General features: G+C 39.5%; 1 protein-coding gene across 2 annotated transcripts in view; it reads left to right on the plus strand.

Annotated features, from left to right (window-relative positions):
• PIK3C2A (phosphatidylinositol-4-phosphate 3-kinase catalytic subunit type 2 alpha) overlaps positions 1–24,432 on the plus strand; it is a 194,825-nt gene that overhangs the window by 103,580 nt on the left and 66,813 nt on the right. The window lies entirely within an intron of this gene.

Here is a 24,432-nt window from a genome sequence, read left to right on the forward strand (position 1 = left end):
TTTATCTCTTCATGTCTTCTCATTATATACGGTCCTACTTTCTCTTCATTATCTTTTATTTTCCAGGTTAAACCAGTAATTTTGGTTTTTAACCCCATTATGGAAAATTTTCCATATATTTTGTTTTTAACCATAAGTGAATGGAAGGAAAGGAAGGAAACCCCATAAAAGTCATTAAAGGACTCTCTCTCCACACCTATATTGATTAAAATGAAAAATGTGGTATAGTTGCTGAGTTCATATTGTCTTACTATCTGTAAAAACTAGTTAAGGGTAGCTGGAACAGGATGTCTTCCCTCAGATGAGAGGCAGCAGGATTTAGATTTTTCCTTTCCAAATACAGTATATCATTGCAGGTTTCTATTTTGCTCTTGTAATATCTGTGGGTCTTGGGAATGTTTAAGTTTCATTCTCCCCTTAATGCGAATTACATCATTCAGCTAATTAGACAAGCACTTAGTTACTCTTTAGGTGCTGGGAATCAACTAGCCTTTAGGGAAGGAGAAGCAAATTTTGCATGATTTTGAATGGGTGTATGTTGAATTGCGACTTTAAAAGCCATTTTGGAGAAAGAAGCAGGTAGTAAGAAGGCTTGGAAACACAGATGAGATTTTTGGATGACATTATCAGAAAAGAGAAAAATCTTAACTAATGGAATGTTTTATAAGTGGATTTTGACTACAGTTCACTAAGGATATGTTATTTTAAGCTTTTCAGTATTTACAAATTTACTCACATAATCTCTTAATACTTTCAATTAAAAAATCACAAGTTAGGGGCGCCTGGGTGGCGCAGTTGGTTAAGCGTCCGACTTCAGCCAGGTCACGATCTCACGGTCCGTGAGTTCGAGCCCCGCGTCGGGCTCTGGGCTGATGGCTCAGAGCCTGGAGCCTGTTTCCGATTCTGTGTCTCCCTCTCTCTCTGCCCCTCCCCCGTTCATGCTCTGTCTCTGTCTGTCCCATAAATAAATAAAAATGTTGAAAAAAAAATTAAAAAAAAAAAAAAAAAATAAAAAATCACAAGTTAATTGTATATTTTAAATTGATATCCTAAATATAACATCAAATTATTTTCTCTTAATATCTCTGTCATATTGTTGAGGGTTTTCTTTTTGTTTTTACAAAATAACAGTCATTGGGCACTTGGATGGCTCAGTCAGTTGAGCGTCTGACTTTAGCTCAGGTCATGATCTCATGCTTTGTGAGTTCGAGCCCCACATTGGGCTTTCTGCCCAATGCAGAGCCTGCCTCAGATCCTTTGTCCCCCTCTCTCTGTCCATCCCCTGCTTATGTTCTCTCAAAAATAAATAAACATTAAAAAAAAAAAAACCAAAATAACAGTCATTTCCTAAAGTATTTAAAAGGAGATGGAGAAACTAAGCCATGAGTCATCCACCAAAAAAAAAAAAAACAAAAAAAAACCAAAAACAAAAAAGAAGATGGGGTGGGGGAAATATACCAAAAAGAACTGATAAATGTATATTTAGCTTTCTGAGGCACTACTCAACTTTCCCATAGTGGCTGCACCATTTTACATCCTATCAGCAATGTGTGAGAGTTCTAGTTTCTCCATATCCTTGCCAACACTTGTTATTTTCCATTTTCTGGATTATCACCATCCTGATGGATGTGAAACAGTATCACTATGGTTTTGATTTACATTTCCTGATGACTAATGATGATGAGTTATCTTTTCATGTGCTTAATTGGCCATGTATCTTTTTTGGAGAAAATGTCTGTTTAAGTCATTTGCTCGTTCTAAAAATTGGATTGTTCATAGCAGCTTTACTCATAATAGCTCCAAAGTAGAAACAACCCAAATACCTCATCAACTGATGAATGGGTAAACCCAAGTGGTATGTTCATACAGTGGAATATTACCCACAAAAAAGTGAAGTCCTGATATATGTTATAACATGGATGAACTTTAAAAACATAAATGAAAGAAGCCAGGCACAAAAGACCATGTTTTGTATGATTCATTTTATATATGTCCAGAAATGGCAAATCCATAGAGACAGAAAGCAGATTAGTGTTTTCCAGGGGTCAGGGAAGGAAAGAATGGGAATGATTGTTTAATTGTTACTGGGGTTTTGGGGAGGATGATGAAAATGCTCTAGAATTAGACCATTTCAGTCTTCTTACCATAGTGGTGATGACCACACAGCATTGTGAATGTATTGAAAGCCAGTGAATTTTATGTTCTGTGAATTTTACCTTAATTAAAAAATATATTAAAGGCACTAGTTCACCTGATCCATCCTGCTCAGGCCAGACCACTGCTGGATTCACATTTGAATCAGTGTTCCAATGGAGAGATCCCTCCCCAAACGTGGGTCTCCTTTTTATAGGCAAAGCATGACAGCATGAGGGGATGGTGTCTGACACTATGCAGTCTGGATTAGGGAAATCAGCTGTTTCAGGAGTTGTTTGGGAAGGGCAACTGCCTAGAACTTGGAAATCTCAGGAGCTATGGAAATTTGCAGTTTTTGCTATCAGAAAAAAGGCAGCACCTGGTCCTATAGGGAGCTAAGTGTAGGCTCAGTCCTCCCATTGGTAGAAGAGAGAGTCCCTGACTGTCCATACAACCCATCCAGGTCACTTTTAAGTACCCCTGCTCCTTGCATCACACTTTTGTATGTATGTATTCACATCTTTACAATATATGCATTGTGACCACAATACATAGACTATCTTGAATTTGATCAAATATTTATAAATGACTGGTTTATTTCATATCTGTGTGTCTCAAATTCTAATTTTCTCAGCATCAAAAAGTCATTTATCCACTAAGGGAAACATTATTCCAAGTGAGCTGAGATTACCATTTTAGGTGAATTGTGGTTATTATATTAGATAAGTTGAGGTTTCTGGATCAACTGGAGTTATTTACTGTCCAGTGATCCTGGATCAGAACTCAGAACCTGAGAGCTGCATTCTTTTTATCTATGTGTAGATATTCAAACTGACCTTTTTTTTCTTTTCTTATAATGGTCACTGAGACAGTAGAGAGTTCCTAAGAATCCTATGAGGACAGAGCAACCCATACCTATTTTACAATTGAGGAAATGTGAAGAAATTTAGGAATTCTTAATTTTTTCATATAATAATGGTATTGTAAGTTAAATGAGCTCTTATATTTTAGAGATGTATACTGAAGAATTTGTAAATGAAATGTAATAAATTATAGTTTTAATAGAAGGAAGAGCTGGGGATAGGTGCTTCTAGATGCAACAAGATTGGCTATATGTTGATAATTATTGAAGCTGTGATGGATACATGGGTGTTCATTATATTATTTTTTCTACTTTTGTATGTCTGAAAATTTCCACAATACATTAGAGGTTAGGAAGAAGACCACAGAACTATTTGTAAGAAGAAAAGCTGATGTTCAGACCCATGATGTGACTCTAAAATCACTTCCCCCACTCCATCCCTTTAGTGATAGAACATGCTATTTTGGAAGTAATAAGTTCCCTGTCAAACATGGGTTGAATAATTGGCTTCCCGAACTTAGTTGTATGTCACTGTGCCCTGAAGAGGAGTTTAGGCTTCTTCAGTCCTGATATTGTCTGGGGGTGGGAATAAGAGGTGAGATTTTGGAATTTGAGGGAAAAGATGACTTAAAAACATTTTTTTTCCTTCTTTAAGTGATTTTGATGCAGCTAACCTGCTCCCTTGGACTAGCATTTGGAACCTTTTGACTAGATGACTTTAAAGTTAGTTTCTCTGTATTTCAGAAGCCTGTGAAATTGGGAAGGTGACAAGACAAATAGCAAAACAAAAATTAAGTACCCTGGAAACCGTTTCTTCACAACTTAAGGTGCTTTTGCTACAAAATCCTGCTTCCTTTTCTTTCCTTTTTTCCGTCTTTAGACTGGTCACTTACAGTTCAACTGATATTTTCTCCACCCTTTCCTTTGGTGAGGACAGGGCTGTGATACCCACATGACTTTCTTTCATTGCTCCCTGCATACATCTTTTCCTCCTTATTTTTAATATTTGTCATAGTACCATCTGCTGTTAAGACATCTAATGCCATTCTATTTTGTAGAACTGCTTTACGCATATGGGTCATTTCAACATTTAATAATGTAATGCTATTTTCAGAGTCATTTAAGGCCTTATTTGTGTATTTATCAAGGGCCTTCTTGTGCTGTATGACATTTTGAGCTGACGTGTTGATCAGTAATGGCCTCAGTAGTTTTCATTAAACTAATATTTGCATAGCCAGCCTTTCTTTGTCTTCTTTCTATAAAACTACTGTATGGAAACCAACTATCAGTGTTACCTATTGCTAGATCTGGATGGTGGAATAGACTAGTTCTAGTCATATTCAAACATAATAGCATAGTCTGGTCCAGGTATGACAGATGCCAGATTTAGGGTTTGACAGGTTTTGAGAACAGTGTCAGGGGAGTATAAAAGTATAGCTTGATATTTAGTCATCCCCTGTCATCCATTGATGACCTTTAGTTTCTGAAATTCTTTGAACCTGATGAGAGGTTGTCACAGTCAATGGCTTTCCCATTGGAAGTTTAGATGCTTCTACTGGTAGTACAGTAGCTGCTACTGCTCCTAAAGGCAAGGTAGCCATCCTTGGGCTACAATGTCAATGGATTTGGAAAAATATCCTGCAGGTTTCAATTAATGCCCTAATTTTCATGTTAGGGGCTAAGGCGTGGCTTCTTTTTTTCAGCAAGGAATAGGGTAAATAAATGGCTTTTCTAAGTTTGGTAGAGGTAGAGCTAGTAGAGGGTAGTTTAATTTTTAGTTGTTGAAAGATCCCCTGTTGTTCTTTATCCCATTTTGAAGGCTCTTTATCTGGTCCTCTAGTGGCTTCATATAGAAATTTGGCTAGGACTCCAAACTCTGGGATCTGTAGGTGGCAAAATCTAGGCATTCCTGTAAAGGTTTGGAGTTGGTTTTATGTGACAGGAGGTTCCAATTCTTTTATAGCTCTTTTTCTCTCGATTGGCAGGGAATGCTATCCAGTAGTTAATTCATATCCCATATTTCTGTTTCGAAGTTTGAGCCTTCTTAGACTGTTCTTGGTATCCTGTTTCTCTAAGAAAGTTTAGTACAACAATAGAATTATTGTCTGAGACCTCTTTCATGGAGCTTCATATTAAAATATCATCCACGTATTGTACTGTTATTCCCTGAGGCAGTGTAAGGTCTCTAAACTCTCTGCTGAGTGTATTGCCAGACAAATGGGGACTCTTCTCTAAATCCCTGTGGTAGGACTGTCCATGTAAGCTGGCATGCTTGATGTTCTCCTACTGGAGTCAATTCAAAGGTCAGTAGAGGCTGGACCTCTTCACTTAAGGGGATACAAAAGGAGAAATGCTTTAAATCAAGCACTGTAAGCCATACACCTTTCTGTATTGCCTGAAGTTTGTGTCAGTACAGTATAAGGGTTTGTCACTCGGGTGAATAAGGACTATAGCTTCATTTATTACTCTGAGGTCTTGTACCATTCTGTACTGGCCATTAGGTTTCTATTTAAAAAAACAAACATTTTTTAAAATGTTTATTCATTTTGAGAGGGTGTGGGGGAGGGGGGAGGAGCAGAGAGCAAGAGAGAATCCCAAGCAGGCTCCATACGGTCAGCACAGAGCCTGACGCAAGACTCCATCTCACAAACCATGAGATCATGATCTAGCCAAAATCAAGAGTTGGACATTTAACCAACTGAGCAACCCAGGTGCCCTTTAAACATTTTATTTTTAATTTTTTTTAATGTTTTTTTATTTTTGACAGAGAGAGAGAGAGACAGCATGAGCAGGGGAGGGGCAGAGAGAGAGGGAGACACAGAATCCGAAGCAGGCTCCAGGCTCTGAGCTGTCAGCACAGAGCCCGACGTGGGGCTCGAACTCACAGACCGTGAGATCGCGACTTAAGCCGAAGTCAGACACTCAACCGACTAAGCCACCCAGGTGCCCCTAAACATTTTATTTTTAATCTCTGCACCCAACGTGGCACTCAAATTTACAACCCTAAGTTTAAGAGTTGTGTGCTCCACCAACTGGGCCAGCCAGGCACCCCTCTCCATTAGGCTTAACAGGCAAAATGGGAGTATTATAAGGGGACTGGCAAGGTTTAAGAATTTCATTTGTAAGAAATTTATCTATGAGTGGTTAGAATCCAGCCCTGACTTCTGTCTTAAGAGGATATTGTTTTCTGTGTGCAATAATAGCAAGATCCTTTAGAGCTGTTTTGATGGGATGGACTATTGCCTTCCCTGGGATATCATAATTCCAAATTTGGGGATCTACATGTTCCCAAATGTTAGGGGGAATTCCAGGTGGATGTCCAGTTTTTCTTCAGCCCTTAGAGAGGAGACCATCCTCCTGTCTAGTTAGTTTGAACTGGCTTCCCAACTTAAACATGAGGTCCCTTCCCAGTAGGGGAGTGGGACAGGAAGGCAGAACCAGAAAAGAATGGGTAATTACTTGGTCTCTATGTTTACAAGTTACAAGAAAAGTTTGTAAGCATGATTTAAGTTCTCCTTCTATTCTAGTAATTTTAGAAAGGTCGCACTGGAGTGCTAAATAAGGACAGAGTGAGTGGCTTCTGTATCAATAAGAAAATCAATGAATTTAACTTACTCCCACATCAGGGTAACATGGAGCTCAGCCATCATTATGTTCAGGGGAGCCAGACCAATCTCAGGGCCTTGTCATGCTCTCTTCAGGTTGTTCCACTGGGTTGAAGTTTGAGGACCTAGGGCCATTTTTGCCAATTTATGGTGAATGTCTGGTGCTGACTGGCTTATAAAATGCCTATTTAGGATAACCAGCCTTTCTGGTGTGGCTGAGTTTAAATTTATATATTTACCAATTTATTCTATTAAAAACCCCTAAAATAAGGCTGGATTTTCATCATTTGCCTGGGTTACTTCCTTAATTTTATCAAAATTGACAGGTTTAGAAAATCCTCTTTCCATTCCCTCCAGTAAACACATGACCATATGGTCTCATCTTCCCCTGTCAGGTCTGTCCTTTTGGTAGTTCCAGTGAGGCTCGGCATTAGGAACAGTGAGTGTCTCCTCCTACTAGATAATGATTTCTGTCCCTGGTCACCTGCTTATCTGCAAATTCTTGTGTCCCAGCCCAAATTTAGGCCTTTTCTTCTGGGGTACAACAGTGCATTAAAATAATATAGATATCCTGACAGGATAAATCAAATAGTAGAGATACCTGGTGAAATACATCTATAAACTTACGTGGATCCTCTGAGTATCATCCTAGTTGTTTTATTTGTGCCAGATCTGACATAGAAAATGGGACATGTACCTTAATTGTGCCCATTTCCCTGTTTGCTGCTTCCCAAAGTGGATACAGTCCTGCCTTAGTCTGAGTGTTTGATAGGTATGATGTTCTAGTACATCCCACTGGGCTTGGAGCAGAAGGCTCCAAAGGTTTATATGGAGGGGGAGTTACTAAGGGTCTGGGCTCGCATGTGGGCTTATTGTGACTTTTTCTTCTGCTGATTGATTTGTCTGACTCAATTGGTTTCTTTGATTGAGTGGTCTATTTTATTTATTTATTTATTTATCTATTTATTTATTTTTACATTTAACTGTGTGTTATATATTTATTTTTTTAACTGTAGTTGGCACATTGTGTTCTGCATTTTTTAAAAGTCTATTTATTTTTGAGAGTGTATGGGGGGGAGGGGCAGAGAGAGAGAGGGGAAGAGAGAGGATCCCAAGCAGGCTTCACACTGTCAGTGTGGAGTCCTCTGTGGGTCTCGAACCCACAAACTGTGAGATCATGACCTGAGCCCAAATCAAGAGTCAGATGCTTAACTGACTGAGCCACCCAAGTGCCCCTTGGATGGTCCATTTAAGCAATCATCATTTAAATATCTAGGGGCGCCTGGGTGGCTCAGTTGGTTAAGTGTCCAACTCGTGATTTCGGCTCACGTCATGATCTCAGGGTTCATGGGATCAAGCCCCGAGTTGGTTTCTGCGCTGTCAGCATGAAGCCTGCTTGGGATTCTCTCTCTTTCCCACTCTTTCTGCCCGTCCCCCACTTGCTCTCAAAATAAATAAACATTCAAAATAAAATAAAACATCTAAAGGTGTGGGGGCCTGGAATCTTACCAGGCACATCCTACAAATCTCTCTTAGATTAGGATCCTGACTCAGTGTCATCAAGGTCTGGATGTAGGGCCCTTCAGTCCATTTCCCATGATGCCTGCATAAAAGGTCTAATTGATAAATAGTATTAAAGTTTAAGGACTTGTTAATGGGCCATTTTTCATCATCCTCCAGAGAATATTGAGGCCAGGCATTATTACAGAAGAAGATGAAGTACTTCTTTAAATCCTTTTGTCTAGGGGCACCTGGGTGGCTCAGTTGATTAGGCATATGACTTTGGCTAGGTCATGATCTCAAGGCTTGTGAGTTCAAGCCTTAAGGCTGGCTCTGTGCTGACAGCTCAGAGCCTGGAGTCGGCTTCAGATTCTGTCTTTGTCTTCCTCTGCCCCTCCCCTGCTCACTCATCTCTCTCTCTCTCTCTCTCTCTCTGTCTCTCTCTCAAATATAAATATTAAAAAAAATTTTTTTTAATCCTTTTGTCTAAATTGACTCCAGTGTGCTAGGAGACAGCCCAAAGGGGTATCCTTTGGGGTTGAGGAAGTTGATCCCATATTTAATTCCTATAAAATGAAGAGAGTACATTAACTAAGAGTCCATTACCAAAATCCCCCTTGGCTTCCAAATGGCATCCCATCAGGAATATTGCCAAAGGTTCCTGGGGTTCAGAGTGGTGGGAAGTATCCCTCATTCTCAGCCACTCTGACAACTTTGTGCCACTTGAAGCGTTGTTGGACCTTTCTTCACTTCCCTGCTGCATCCTAGGCTACAGTAGGTGACAGTGAATGGATAGAAATGCTGGAGAGATTGGGGCTGCCTCTTTCCATTTTGAAAGAGTTGATATATTTGGCAACCAATAATAATACCTTTGTTAGCATATAGATCTAGTATCAATGGATGGAGTAGAGGTCTTGGCCTTTGTTAATATGGGGCAGCTATTTTATATCATGTTATGTGTCCTATATCTAAGTTAGAAGTACTTTCAATCTGAGGGCAGGACTGAAAACGCCAAACAGTCCATGGGGAAGGACAAATGAAAGACATGATAAAATGAAAATATGGAATTCCTGCCTAATCTGGGAAACTTTCTCATGAGCTTTAGCCATAATCCAGTCCCAAGGGAGTGATCCTCCATTGGGTGAGTGCCCCACTGATCCCTTTCTGGAAGCACTCGATTAGACATATCTTGGATTTTATGCTTATCAAGGGATTACATCAGGTTTAGAAGGAAACCTTACATGGGAATCTTGAGATCGGTGGCTATCCTAACGACATATATGGCTGTCCCATGCCTAGGAAGAATACAAGTATTAAAAGAAAAGGTAAAACAGGGAGAGCCTGATTTCTGAGCCCAATGCCATTATGGCCAAAGTACTGGTGCCCAGCTGGGCGACAGGAGTTTGTCCCTTCCCGTAGTATAGCCACAAGCAAGAGGTTCTCTCCTAAGCACTCTGGCAAGACATGTTCTGAAGGGTCATACTATTCAGGACATCCCTGAAAAAGAAAAAGAACAGATGGGAAACAAAGACTAGGAGTAAAGACGACTTCTCAGGTTGTACCAGTGCTCTTGGATTCACTGTGTTGTCCTGTACGGGCCATCAAAAATGTTAGGACATCCTTGCACACAACAGTCCAAGAATTCTTGAGACATTTTATGATGCAATTTAGCAAGTTTATTAAGTAGCATGGGGACAGGACCTGTAGACAGAGCTGTACTTTTTGTTGTATGAAGCTGGTGGTGATATGCTGTGTGCTCAAGGGAGAGGGGACATGCAGGGAGTATTAGATCATAGAATTTCAACTAGTAAAACTACTTTTATAACATTTCTCTGGTGCTTATCATTCAATTCAATTCAATATTAACTATTGGTGAGATTTACAGTCAGTCATGAGACCCTTGTGTGTAGCAACCAGCATGTATTTGACCCTTAGCTTTCTGGATTAGGGTCTAGAAAAGGTGACCATTTTTCTGCTTCTGTCCCTCATTAGTTAGACTAAATGATTTCTGAGGTTCCTTTCAGGAATAATATTTAAAGTTTGGAAAGTTCCCATGTAACAGAAAGTGGACTTTTTTTTCTTTCTTTCTTTTAAAGTTTTGTATTTTGGACATAGTTCCTCAAACCAATTCATCAAGTGGAATAACTGAAAATCATAGTATTCCTGTAAAAAGAAAAAAAGATGAAATGTACTAAAATTTTCAATATATTAAATATGTTACCATTGTGTTACATTAAGTAGTACTTTGTGCTGAATTTTAACAGACTAGTGGTAGCAAGTGCTGAAAGTTGAAATACAGAATAGCTTTACTTTAACTGTATGGAAAGGTTAAAATTAAGCAAATCCTGTTTATATTTTTCAATGTAAATTGAGAAATTCAATTTAGTAACTTAATTTTAACATCCATTGTTTCAGGTGTGCCTGGGTGGGTGGCTTAGTCAGTTAAGCGTCCAACTCTTGATTTCTGCTCAGGTCATGATCTCACGGTTCATGGATTTGAGCCCCCTCTTGGGTTGTGCACTAACAGTGCAGAGCCTGCTTTGGATTCTCATTCTCTCTCTCTCTCTCTTCCTCCCCTGCTTGTTCTCTCTTTCTCTCCCAAAATAAGTAAATAAACTTAAAAAAAAAAAAAAGTCCATTGTCCCAGAAAGTAGAACCAAGGACCAACTAGAAAGAAAATTAAAAGGGGTGTCTGGGTGGCTTAGTTGGTTAAGTGTCTGACTTCAGCTCAGGTAATGATTTCACGGTCTGTGAGTTCGAGCCCCGTGTCGGGCTCTGTGCTGACAGCTCGGAGCCTGGAGCCTGCTTCAGATTCTGTGTCTCCCTCTCTCTGACCCTCCCCCGTTCATGCTCTGTCTTTCTCTGTCTCAAAAATAAATAAACATTAAAAAAATTGTTTTTTTAAAAAGGAAGAAAATTGGGGCTCCTGGGTGGCGCAGTCGGTTAAGCGTCCGACTTCAGCCAGGTCACGATCTCGCGGTCCGTGAGTTCGAGCCCCGCGTCGGGCTCTGGGCTGATGGCTCAGAGCCTGGAGCCTGTTTCCGATTCTGTGTCTCCCTCTCTCTCTGCCCCTCCCCCGTTCATGCTCTGTCTCTCTCTGTCCCAAAAATAAATAAACGTTAAAAAAAAAATTAAAAAAAAAATAAAAATAAAAAGAAAGAAAATTAAAGGAGGCTGGTTTTATAGTTAAATATTGATAATAGAGCTTACAAATAGCCATTTAATAATGATGGTTCCTCTCAGGTTCTCAGTTCAGTGCACTATTATCTGAAGTCTTCAATCAGAGGTTTGGTGTGCACTTATTACAAATGCTATAAAATAATTTTTATATTCAAAGGAAAGTTCTAAGCCCGTGTATTAACACTAAGATTTCATCATTTTGTTTGTGTCCATGAAGATAAAGTTTGATTTGATTTAAGCCAAAAGGAGCAGGTAAACAGAGCAGTAATAATAGACTGACTTTGGAAGTCTGGCACAAACAGGCATGGAGCTTTTAATCTTTCACACACCATTTTATTTAAAAACTTTTCTCTAAGATTCATATCTTTTATTTGGAAGTAAGATTGCAGTGCCTCTTCTTTATAATTACTTTACATGCTCAAGTATTCATTTCCTGTAAGAATTTTATGCTTTGTGGTAAAAACTCAGAAGGGTGTTTTTCTTCTTACTCAGCAAGCTTACTTCCTGTTTCCTTCTAGTGTCTTTTGTTAATAATAATCTAAATACTTTAGTTCAAATTTTTTGTGACCAGTACCAGGAAAAGGCAACATGGTATTTAAAACTGTTTTATGACAACTTAAGTTTAAATCAGACTAATAGCTATAAATTTAGCTACTTTGAACAAATTGCAGAGATTTTAGTCAAATTATTTTCATGGAACTTGTTTTGCAAAGTTCTGTGGATATTGTGGATATTGGCTCTTTTTAAAAGTTAATTGTATTAACATTATAAACATACATATCTTCATTGGCAGAATGTCTATCATTAATTTTAAAGAAGAGGGAAACTTGATGGGGCACCTGAGTGGCTCAGTCGGTCAAGTGTCCGACTTGGCTCAGGTCATGATCTCGTGGTTCATGAATTCGAGCCCTGCGTCTGGCTCTGTGCTGATAGCCTGGAGCCTGGAGCCCGCTTTGGATTCTGTCTCCCTCTCTCTCTGACCTTCCCTTGCTTGTGCTCTGTTTCTCTCTCTCTTTGAAATATAAATAAACATCAAAAAAAATTTTTTAAATGAGGGAAACTTGAACAAGATGTGATTTTTCATTGTCTAGCTGAAGGTAATACAATATTTGAATAGCTTACTGAAGACTCTAAAATTTTGTAAAAATTCAAATAAGGAAGTGATTAACTTTGTTCTGAATAGTAACTGACATATATATGTGGGTGGGTGTGTGTATGTGGGTGTGGGTGTATACACACACACACACACACACACACACACCCACCCACACACACACACACACACACACACACACACACATATATCTTTAATGGTAAAGTACATTTATTGGAAATTTGTGCGTTCAGTCTAATTTCTGGGACAATAAAGCATGAACCTTGCATTTGTGTAGGTGTAAAGCTTTCCTATATTTTTATAACTGCTTTACAAAGTATGCACTGACAGTTTTGTGAATTATTTCAAACCTCCATCACTTTCCTTAATCCACCCATTCTACCTCCTCTGGTAGATGACCTCACTAACTTTTTTTGTTTTTTTTTTTTTAAATACTGAGGTCAAGATCATTTTTAAATTCTTTTTAAGCTTTTTTTTTTTTTTTTTAAGTTTGTTTATTTATTTTGGGAGCGGGTAGAGAACCAGTGGGGTAGGGGCAGAGGGAGAGCATGACAGAAGATCCGAAACAGACTTTGTGTTGACAGCAGAGAACCTGATGTGGAGCTTGAACTCGTGAACCATGAGATCATGACCTGAGCTGAAGTCAAATGCTTAATGAGCTGAGCCACCCAGGGGCTCCTAAAGTTTGTATGTATGTATGTATTTATTTTGAGAGAGAGTTCACACATGTGCGAATGGGGGAGGGGCAGGGAGGGAGGGAGAGAGAGGATCCTAAGTGGGCTCCATGATGTCAGCATGGATCCTGATGCAGGGCTCGAACCCATGAACCGTGAAACCTGTGTTGAAACCAAGAGTCCGACGCTTAACCAACTGAGCCACCCAGGTGCCCCAAGACCTTTCTTTGTATGGACTTGCCAACCTCAGATTTGCCTCTTCTTTCTGGTTTGGATGTAAGAGATATTCCTTCCATTTTCCAAAACTTAACTCTTTCCCCTTTTCTTGTTCCTGTCTCCCCAGAGTATTTTCTACCATTACTCTTTAAAGAAGAATTTGTACTTACTGCCTTTCCAGTCTCTCACCATCTTCTCTTATTTTTATCATATTGCAGAAACTTGTTTCTGGTAAAATGAATACTAATTGCCAATCTAGTGACCATATTCACTATCCAGCCATCAAACATTAATCTGTGTTTGTCTGTAAGGGTGTTTCTGGATGAGATTAACATTTGAATCAGTACACTGAGTGCTCTCCCTCATGTGGGTGGACCTCATCCAACCAGTTGAAGGCCTGAAGAGAGTGAGAGAGCAAAGTGGCTGACCCTACTGCAAATAAGGGGAAATTCGGCCAGCCTGACTGCCTTTGAGCTAGATAGAACGTGTGTTTTTTCCTGTCTTTGGACTCCCCACTGAAACATCAACTCTTCCCGGATCTTGATTCTGCTGGATTAAGATGGGAACTATACCATTGTCTCTGGGGTCTCTAATTTGCCAACTGCAGAACTTGAGACTTGTCAGCCTCTATAATCACAGGAGCCAATATCTTACAGTAAATCTCTTTATTTATGTGTACATATGGGATATTGCACTCTTGTTCATCTTGATGGATACCTACAGCCATTAGCAGACAGAAATTTCCCTGTAGAAAATTGCAGCAATTGGATGATCCTCATCAAGTATATGTCTTTAGGTCTGGAATAGAGTATTTCTAGGGGTGCCTGGGTGGCTCAATTGGTTAAGCCTCCGACTCAATTTCAGTTCAGGTCATGATCTCGTGGTTCGTGAGTTTGAGCCCTGTGTCCAGCTCTGCACTGAGAGTGCAGAGCCTGCTTGGGATTCTTTCTGTCTCTCCTCTCTCTTTGCCCCTCCCCTGGACACACATGGACACTTGTACTCTCTCAAAATAAATAAACTTAAAAAATATATATATTTCTGGATGGTGACCAAACAACTACATGGATTTACAAACCCAAAATATTTACTAGAAAACTCATTATTTTCTTCTGGACAGACCTCTTCTTTTGTTGTTCTGTATATCAGATAATGGCATTAGCAGTCTTTTCTTATTTTTCTCTTCATTCATTGAACACTATTTGAGGATACGATGTATGTGTTACAAATTAATCATTCACAGACCTAATCCTTAAAGAACTTGGGTTAGAAGGAAGAGACAAGATGTGTGTGCATATAACTGTAGTACAAAATAGAAAGCCTTGAATGCTACATAAAAGTTTGTGTAAAATCAATGGAGAAAAGAGATGATTTGATGCCTAGGTTGTTTGGAGTGTGAGGGAGGGATTTGGGGTAAGAGTTGAAGGAATCGGTGTAATATTAAAAATTTTTTTTCTTTTTTTTGTTTCAAAAAAATGGAGAAAAACAAAACATCTAATGTTAATGTGTGAGATGACACATTGGCAGCTCAACTGTTTTTTACTTTGTAAAGCCAAAGTAAAAACAGAACATTTTGAGTTAACTTTTCAGGTGTTGTTATTATCTTGATGTAGGACTGTAGCTAGTTATATAGTCTATTTCTATACTGTCAGTTGAAACCTGTAATAACCTTGAAAGGAAGGGCCTAATTCATGAAAGGCACTAAAAAAATACAATTTTTTGGTTAAAAAAAGTCTATAAATGCCCCTAAGGAGATTCAAAATTTGGTAATAAGTAAAACATAAAAAAGAAAGAAAGAAAGAAAGAAAGAAAGAAAGAAAGAAAGAAAAAGAATTATTGGGTCAAGCAAAAATACAGGTTTTCTGTAGCATTGCTCCTGCAGAGGTCATAATGTTGTTTTTCTTGTGTTTCCCTCCCTCTCTCCCTTTCAAAATTTTATTTAAATTCTAGTTAGGGGTGCCTGGGTGGCTCACTCAGTTAAGCATCTGACTTCAGCTCAGGTCATGATCATAGTTCCTGGTTTCAAGCCCTGCTTTGGGCTCTGTGCTGACAGCTTGGAGCCTGGAGTCCACTTCAGATTCTGTATCTCTCTCTCTCTCTCTCTCTCTCTCTCTCTCTCTCTCTGTCCCTTCCTTGCTCACACCCTGTCTCTCTCAAAAATAAATAAACATTTAAAAAAATTAAATTCTAGTTAGTCAACCTACAGTACAATATCGGTTTCAGGAGTAGAATCCAGTGATTCATCACTTACATACAACATCCGGTGCTCGTCATAACAAGTGCACTCCTTAGTACTTACCCATCATCCCTCTAGCCTATCCCCCACCCACCTCTCTCCATTTACCCAGTTTGTTCTCTGTCTTTAAGAGTCTCTCATTGTGGGGCGCCTGGGTGGCTCAGTCGTTTAAACCTCTGACTTCGGCTCAGGTCATGATCTCACAGTTCCTGAGTTCAAGCCCCATGTCAGACTCTGTGCTAATAGCTCAGAGTCTGGAGCCTGCTTCAGATTCTGTGTCTCCCTCTGTCTGTGCCCCTCCCCTGCTCATACTCTTTCTCTCTCTAAAAAATAAATATTAAAAAAATTAAAAAAAAAAAGAGTCTCTTGTCGTTTGTTTCCCTTTTTTTTTCTCCTCCCTCCCATATGTTCATCTGTTTTGTTAATTTCCACATGAGGGAAATAATGTTATTTGTCTTTCTCTGACTTATTTTGCTTAGCATACATAATACACTCTAGCTCCATTCACATCTTTGCAAATGGCAAGATTTCATTCTTTTTGATGGCTGAGTAATGTTCCATTGTGTGTGATTGTGTGTGTGTGTGTGTACACGTACACACACACCCACGTCTTTATTCATCAGTCAGTGGACCTTTGGGCACTCTCCATAACTTAGCTGTACGCCTTCGAATCTGTATTTTTGTGTCCTTTGGATAAATACCAAGTGCTGATCATAGGGTGGTTCTGTTTTTATCTTTTAAAAAATTAGTTATTTATTTTTGAGAGAAAGCGTGAGTGAGTGAGGGGCAGGGAGAGAGAATCCCATGAAGTGCAGAGAGGGAGAGAGAGTGCAGAGCCCAGAGAGGGGCTTGAGCTCATGAACTGTGAGATCATGACCTGAACTGAAGTCAGATGCTTAACCAACTGAGCCACTCAGGCACCCCTATTATTAACTTTTTGAGGAACCTCCATACTGTTCTCCAGAGTAGCTGCACCAGTTTGCATTGCCACCAGCAGTGCAAGAGGGTTTCCCTTTTTCCAAACCATCACCAGGATCTGTTCTTGTGTTGTTTATTTTCGCCATTCTGACAGCTGTGAGGTGGTATTTAATTGTGGTTTTGATTTGTAATTCCCTGATGATGAGCTATGTTGAGCATCTTTTCATGTGTCTGTTAGCCATTTGGATGTCTTCTTTGGAAAAGTGTACTTGTCTTCTCATATCTTAACTGGACTATTTGTTTTTTGGGTGTTGAGTTTGCTAAGTTCTTTATAGATTTTTGATACTAACCCTTTATCCAATATGTCATTTGCAAATACCTTCTCCCATTCCATAGGCTGCCTTTTAGTTTTGTTGATTGCTTCCTGTGCTGTGCAGAAGCCTTTTATCTTGATGAAGTCCCAAAAGTTTATTTTTACTTTTATTTCTCTTGCTTCTGGCAACATGTCTAATAAGTTGCTATGGCCGAGGTCAAAGAGGTTGCTGCCTGTGTTCTCTAGGATTTTGATGGTTTCCTGTCTCAGATTTAGGTCTTTTCATTCATTTTGAATTTATTTTTGTATATGGTATAAGCAAGTGGTCCAGTTTCATTCTTATGTGTGTTGCTGTCCAGTTTTCCCAGCACCATTTGTTGAAGAGACTTTTTTTCCATTGGATATTCTTTCCTGCTTTGTCAAAGATTAATGACCACATAGTTCTGGGTCCATTTCTGGATTTTCTGTTCTGTTCTGTTGATCTATGTGTCTGTTTTTATGCCAGTATCATACTGTATTGATGACTACAGCAGCTTTATAATATAGCTTGAAATTCAGAATTGTGATGTCTCTAGTTTTGCTTTTCTTTTTCAGGATTGCTTTGGCTATTCAGGGCCTTTTGTGGTTCCATACAAATTTTAGGATTGTTCTAGCTTTGTGAAAAATGCCGGTGGTATTTTAACGGGCATTGCATTAAATGTGTAGATTGCTTTGGGTAGTATAGACGTTTTGACAATGTTTGTTCTTCCAATCCATGAGCATGGAATGCCTTTCCATTTCTTTGTGTCCTCTTCAATGTCTTTCACGAGTTTTTGATAGTTGTTAGAGTACAGATCTTTTACCTCTTGGTTAACTTTATTCCTGGTATCTAATTGTTTTTGGTGCTATTACAAATGGGATCAATTCCTTGCTTTCTTTTTTTGCTGTTTCATTATTTCTGTATAGAATTGCAACCATTTCTTTCTTTTTAAAACAATTTTTTTTCAATGTTTATTTTTGAGAGACAGAGACAGAGCATGAGCACGGGAGGGGCAGAGAGAGAGGGAGACACAGAATCTGAAGCAGGCTCCAGGGTCAGCTGTTAGCACAGAGCCTGATGCGGGGCTCCAACTCACATACCACGAGATCAGAGAGGTTTTTGCCTGCTTTCTCCTCGAGGATTTTGATGGCTTCCTGTGTTACATTTAGGTCTTTTATCCATTTTGAGTTTATTTTTGTGTATGGTGTAAGAAAGTGGTCCAGGTTCGTTCTTCTGCATGTCGCTGTCCAGTTTTCCCAACACCACTTGCTGAAGAGACTGTCTTTATTCCATTGGCTATTCTTTCCTGCTTTGTCAAGGATTAGTTGGCCATACGTTTGTGGGTCCATTTCCAGGTTCTCTATTCTGTTCCATTGATCTGAGTTCTGTTCTTGTGCCAGTTCCATACTGTCTTGATGATTACAGCTTTGTAGTATAGCTTGAAGTCTGGGATTGTGATGCCTCCAGCTTTGGTTTTCTTTTTCAAGATTGCTTTGGCTGTTCGGGGTCTTTCTGGTTCCATACAAATTTTAGGATTATTTGTTCTAGCTCTGTGAAGAATGCTGGTGTTATTTTGATTGGGATTGCATTGAATATGTAGATTGCTTTGGGTAGTATCAACATTTTAACAATATTTGTTCTTCCTATCCAGGAGCATGGAATTTTTTTCCATTTTTTTGTGTCTTCTTGAGTTTCTTTCATAAGCTTTCTGTAGTTTTCAGTGTATAGATTTTTCACCTCTTTGGTTAGATTTATTCCTAGGTATTTTACAGTGTTTTGTGCAACTGTAAATGGGATCGATTCCTTGATTTCTCTTTCTGTCGCTTCATTGTTGGTGTATAGGAATGCAACCGATTTCTGTGCGTTGATTTTATGTCCTGCAACTTGCTGAATTCATGAATCAATTCTAGCAGTTTTTTGGTGGAATCTTTTGGGTTTTCCATATAGAGTATCACGTCATCTACGAAGAGTGAAAGTTTGATCTCCTCCTGGCCGATTTGGATGCCTTTTATTTCTTTGTGTTGTCTGATTGCCGAGGCTAAGACTGCCAATACTATGTTGAATAATGGTGGCGAGAGTGGACATCCCTGTCTTGTTCCTGACCTTAGGGGGAAAGCTCTCAGTTTTTCCCCATTGAGGATGATGTTAGTGTTGGGTCGTTCATATATGGCTTTTATGATCTCGAGGTATGCTCCTTCTATTTCTACTCTCTTAAGGGTTTTTATCATGAAAGGATGCTGTATTTTGTCAAATGCTTTCTCTGCATCTATTGAGAGGATCATATGGCTCTTGTCCTTTCTTTTATTGATGTGATGAATCACGTTAATTGTTTTGCGGATATTGAACCAGTCCTGCATCCCAGGTATAAATCCCACTTGGTTGTGGTGAATAATTTTTTTAATGTATTGTTGGAGTCGGTTGGCTAATATCTTGTTGAGGATTTTTGCATCCATGTTCATCAGGGAAATTGGTCCCTAGTTCTCCTTTTTAGTGGGGTCTCTGTCTGGTTTTGGAATCAAGGTAATGCTGGCTTCATAGAAAGAGTTTGGAAATTTTGCTTCCATTTTTATTTTTTGGAACACCTTCAAGAGAATAGGTGTTAACTCTTCTTTAAATGTTTGGTAGAATTCCCCTGGAGAGTCATCTGGCCCTGGACTCTTGGTTTTTGGGAGATTTTTTATTACTAATTCAATTTCCTTAATGGTTATGGGTCTGTTCTAATTTTCTATTTCTTCCTGTTTCAGTTTTGGTAGTATATATGTTTCTAGGAATTTGTCCATTTCTTCCAGACTGCCCATTTTATTGGCATATAATTGCTCATAATGTTTGTTTTTATTAAAAAACATTTTTTTTAAAACTTTTATTCCTTTTTGAGAGACAGAGAGTGAGTGGGAGAGGGACAGAGAGAGAGGGAGACACAGAATCTCAACCAGGCTCCAGGCTCTAGGCTGTCAGCACAGACCCCAACGTGGGACTCGAACTCATGAACTGTGAGATCATGACATGAGCTGAAGTCAGATGCTAAACCGACTGAGCCACCCACGCACCTCCAATTTCTTTGCTTGTTATGGTGTGTTCAGATTTTCTATTTATTCCTGTTTCAGTGTTGGTAGTTTGTATGTTTCCAGGAATTTATCCATTTCTTCCTGGTTGCACAGTTTGTTTACATATAATTTTTCATAATCTCTTATAATTGTATTCTGTGGTGTTGGTTGTGATCTCTCCCCTTTCATTCCTGATTTTATTTTTTTGGGTCATTTTTGATACGTCTGGCTAAGAGTTTATCAATTTTATTAATTCTTTTTTTTTTTTTTTTTTAATTTTTTTTGTTTTTTTGTTTTTTTTTTTTTATTTATTTTTGGGACAGAGAGAGACAGAGCATGAACGGGGGAGGGGCAGAGAGAGAGGGAGGCACAGAATCGGAAACAGGCTCCAGGCTCCGAGCCATCAGCCCAGAGCCTGACGCGGGGCTCGAACACTCGGACCGCGAGATCGTGACCTGGCTGAAGTCGGACGCTTAACCGACTGCGCCACCCAGGCGCCCCATCAATTTTATTAATTCTTTGAAAGAACCAGCTCTTAGTTTGATTGATCTGTTCTGTGTTTTTTGTTTGTTTCTATATCATTTACTTCTGCTCTAGTCTATTATTTTTCTTCTGCTGCTGGCTTTAGTCTTTGTTGTTCCTTTTGTAGCTCTTTTAAGTGTCAGGTTAGGTAATGTGTTTGAGACCTTTTGTGCTTCTTGATGTAGCCTGTATTGCAATATACTTCCCTCTTAGGACTGACTTTGCTGCATCCCAAAGGTTTTGGATTGTCTTGTTGTCATTTTCTCTCTCTTTTTTTTTTTAAATTAAAACAATTTTTAATGTTTATTTATTTTGAGAGAGAGAGAGCGAGCAGGGGAGGGGCAGAGAGAGAGGGCAAGGGAGAGAGAATCCCAAGCAGGCTCCAGGCTCCATGCTGTCAGCACAGAGCCTGACGTGGGGCTCGAACTCAAAACCATGTGATCATGACCTGAGCTAAAATCAACAGATGCTCAACTGACTGAGCCATCTAGGCACCCCTCGTGTTTTCATTTTCATTTGCTTCCATGTACCTTTTAATTTCCTCTTTAATTTCCTGGTTAATCCATTCATTCTTTAGTAGAATGTTCTGTAACCTCCAAGTATTTGTGGTCTTTCCAAATTTTTTTCTTTTTTTTTTAAATTTTTTTTTTTTTTAAATTTTTTTTTTTTTTCAGCGTTTATTTATTTTTGGGACAGAGAGAGACAGAGCATGAACGGGGGAGGGGCAGAGAGAGAGGGAGACACAGAATTGGAAACAGGCTCCAGGCTCTGAGCCATCAGCCCAGAGCCCGACGCGGGGCTCGAACTCACGGACCGCGAGATTGTGACCTGGCTGAAGTCGGACGCTTAACCGACTGCGCCACCCAGGCGCCCCTCCAAATTTTTTTCTTGTGGTTGATTGCAAGTTTCATAGTGTTGTGATCTGAAAATATGCATGGTATGATCTCACTCTTTTTTTTTTTTTACTTGTTGAAGGCCAATTTGTGACCCAGTATGTGATCTATTTTGGAGAATGTTATGTGTGCCCTTGAAAAGCATGGTTATTCTGCTGCTTTAGGATGGAATGTTCTGAATACCTGTTAAGTCCATCTGCTCCAGTGTGTCCTTCAAAGCCATTGTTTCTTTGTTGATTTTCAGCTTAGATGAAATGTCCATTGTTGTGAGTGGGGTATAGTCACCTACTATTATTGTATTATTTCAATGAGTTTCTTTATGTTTGTTGTTATTTGATTAATATATTTGGGTGCTTCCAAGTTGGGGCCATAAATATTTACAATTGTTAGATCTTCTTGACGGATAGACCCCTTAATTATGATTTAATTCTTCACCGTCTCTTTTTACAGTCTTTGGTTTAAAATCTGTTTTGTCTAGGGGCCCCTGGGTGGCTCAGTTGGTTGAGCATCTGACTTCAGCTCAGGTCATGATCTCATGGTCTGTGGGTTCAAGCCCCGCATTAGGTTCTGTGCTGACAGTTCAGAGCCTGGAGCCTGCTTCGGATTTGTGTCTCCCTCTCTCTCTGTTCCTCCCCCATTTGTACCCTATCTCTCTCTCAAAAATAAATAAAGACTAAAAAAAAATTGTAAATCTAGTTTGTCTGATACAAATATGGTTCCTCTGACTTTTTTTTTTTTTTTTTTTGGCATTCATTAGCATGATAGATGTTTCTCCATCCTTTCATTTTCAATCTGCCAATGGCTTTAGGTCTAAAATGAGTCCCTTGTAGGCAGCATATAGATGGGTGTTGTCTTTTTATTCATTCTGATACCCCATGTCCATTTACATTCAGGGTGATTATTGAAAGATACAAGTTTAGTACCACTGTGTTACCTGTAAAGTTGGTGTTTCTGGTGATGTTCTTTCCAGTCTTTGTTGCTTTTGGTCTTCTCCACCCCCACTCAAAGAATCCCCCTTAATATTGCTTGCAGGGCTGGTTTAGTGGTCAAAACTCCTTTAGTTTTTGTCTGGGAAACTCTTTATTTCTCTTTCTCTCTCTCTCTCCTTTTAATGTTTATCCATTTTTTTGAAAGAGTGAGAGAGAGCACAAGTGGGGGAGGGGCAGTGAGAGAGGAAGTCACAGAATCTGAAGCAGGCTCCAGGCTCAGAGCAGTCATGTCAGCACAGAATTGGATGCGGGGCTTGAACTCATAAACCGTGAAATCAAGACCTGAGCCAAAGTTGGATGCTCAACAGACTGAGCCACCCAGGCACCCCTCTTATTCTATCCCCCCACCCCCTTTTCTATTCTCAATAGTGGCCTTGCTGCATAGAGTATTCTTGGCTGTATATTTTTCCCATTCAGCATATTGAATGTGGATATCCTGTCACTCCCATCTGGCCTACTGAGTTTCTGTGGACAGATCTGTTTGTGAACCTGATCTGTTTTCCCTTGTAGGTTAAGAACTTTTTTTTCCCTTGCTACTTTCAGGATTCTTTCCTTGTCTGTGATATACCTTCGTGTTGGCTGGCTTTTGTTTAATTTAATGAGAGTTTTCTGTGCTTCTTTGACGTCTGTGCCTTTCCCCAGATTAGGGAAGTTTTCAGCTATAATTTGCCCACATAAACTTTTTGCCCCTTTTTCTGTCTCTATAAATCTGGGACTCCAATGAAAGGAATGTTATTTCATTTTAATAAGTCACTGAGTTCCCTTAAGTATACCTTCATGAACCATTACCTTTGTTTCACTCTTCTTTTCAGCCTCATAATTTCTCATAATTTTATCTTCTACATCAGTAATTTACTCCTCTGCCTCGTCCATCCTCACTGCCATGGCATCTGTTTGGGTTTGCATTTTGGTTATAGCATTTTTAATTTTGGCCTGACTAGAATTTAGCTCTTTTATCTCTGCAGTAAGGGATTCTCTAGTGTCTTCTGTGCTTTTTTTCAAGCCCAGCTAGAATCCTTATAATTGCTGTTTTAAATTCTGAGACATGTTATATCTTTATCGATTAAATCCCTGCCTGTCATTTCTTCCTATTCTTTCTTTTGGGGTGAATTCCTCTGTCTTTGCATTTTGAAGGAAGAAAAAATAATAAAATAAAAATTAAAAAAAAATTAAAGGAAGCTAGATCCTAGGTGTGCTTTGGTCTGCTTAAGAGGAGCTTGATAGAAAAAAGGAAAAAGAAAAAAATTGTAATTAAAATAAAAAATAAAATCAAATAAAAAATTTGCTGCTTCTGTATCTAAGAAAAAGAATAGACACACACAAAATGAACAAATGAACAAACAAGAAAAACCCAAATGAATTTATATACAGTTTCCCCTAGAGCTGAAACTTTGTAGCACTCTGCAATCAGTAGTTCTAGGTGTGGAGGTGATTTGTACTAGTCTTCTGGAGGAGGGCCTGTTGCTCTAAATTTCAGGTCAACTTGCCCTAGTGGGGATGTGCCTGGAAGGCACAGGTGGCGGGGCTTGGTGCAACAGTTCCATTCTCCACTTGGTGGCACTGTTTAACTCACTGGCGTCTATCAGTATTGGTGTGCTAATGGAAAAAATGGTTTCTCCCCGCTCTCTAGTCTCCAGAGTGGGAATTTCATGCCATCACAGACATGCAATCAGTTACCCCTCTTGTGTCCCTTGCTTCTGTCAGCTCCGCGCCTTCCCTGTTTGTGTCCAAGCTGTCCACCTGTCAGGCATGCCTGTGTTTCATAACCCCACACTTCAGAGACCCCTGTGGCTCTGTCCTGCACTGATACTCTGGGGGAGGATTTTGCCTTGCCATGGATGGTACAGTCTTGTCCCAGAAAATGTTCATGCAGTCACTCAGCAGCTCAGAGTTTATGGTATATCTTGCAACACACAGCTGGAGCCAGGTTTTGCTGCCCTTTGCTGCTAGCTGTCCTTGTTCCTATACAGGTGAACAGGGAAGCTCTTTGGTGCCTGCAGGGTCTTTGCCCCACAGAGAGTCTGTATTGCCTCTACGAAATGTACTCCAGACAGGGAAACTGCTTCTCCCTGTGCCACCCAGGGGACCCTCAGACTGCTTCCGTCTCCTGGCTTCCTCACCTGATCACCACCAGGTGCTGACCTCCAAACTTTAGATTTTACACTCTGCTGTTTTTAAAAGCTGGCGCTATTGAGACCCTTTCCTTTTCCCCTGTCA

The sequence above is a fragment of the Puma concolor genome, chromosome D1, assembly GCF_028749965.1.
Source record: "Puma concolor isolate L17-30 chromosome D1, mPumCon1.1.hap2, whole genome shotgun sequence".
NCBI classification, from domain to species: Eukaryota; Metazoa; Chordata; class Mammalia; order Carnivora; family Felidae; genus Puma; species Puma concolor.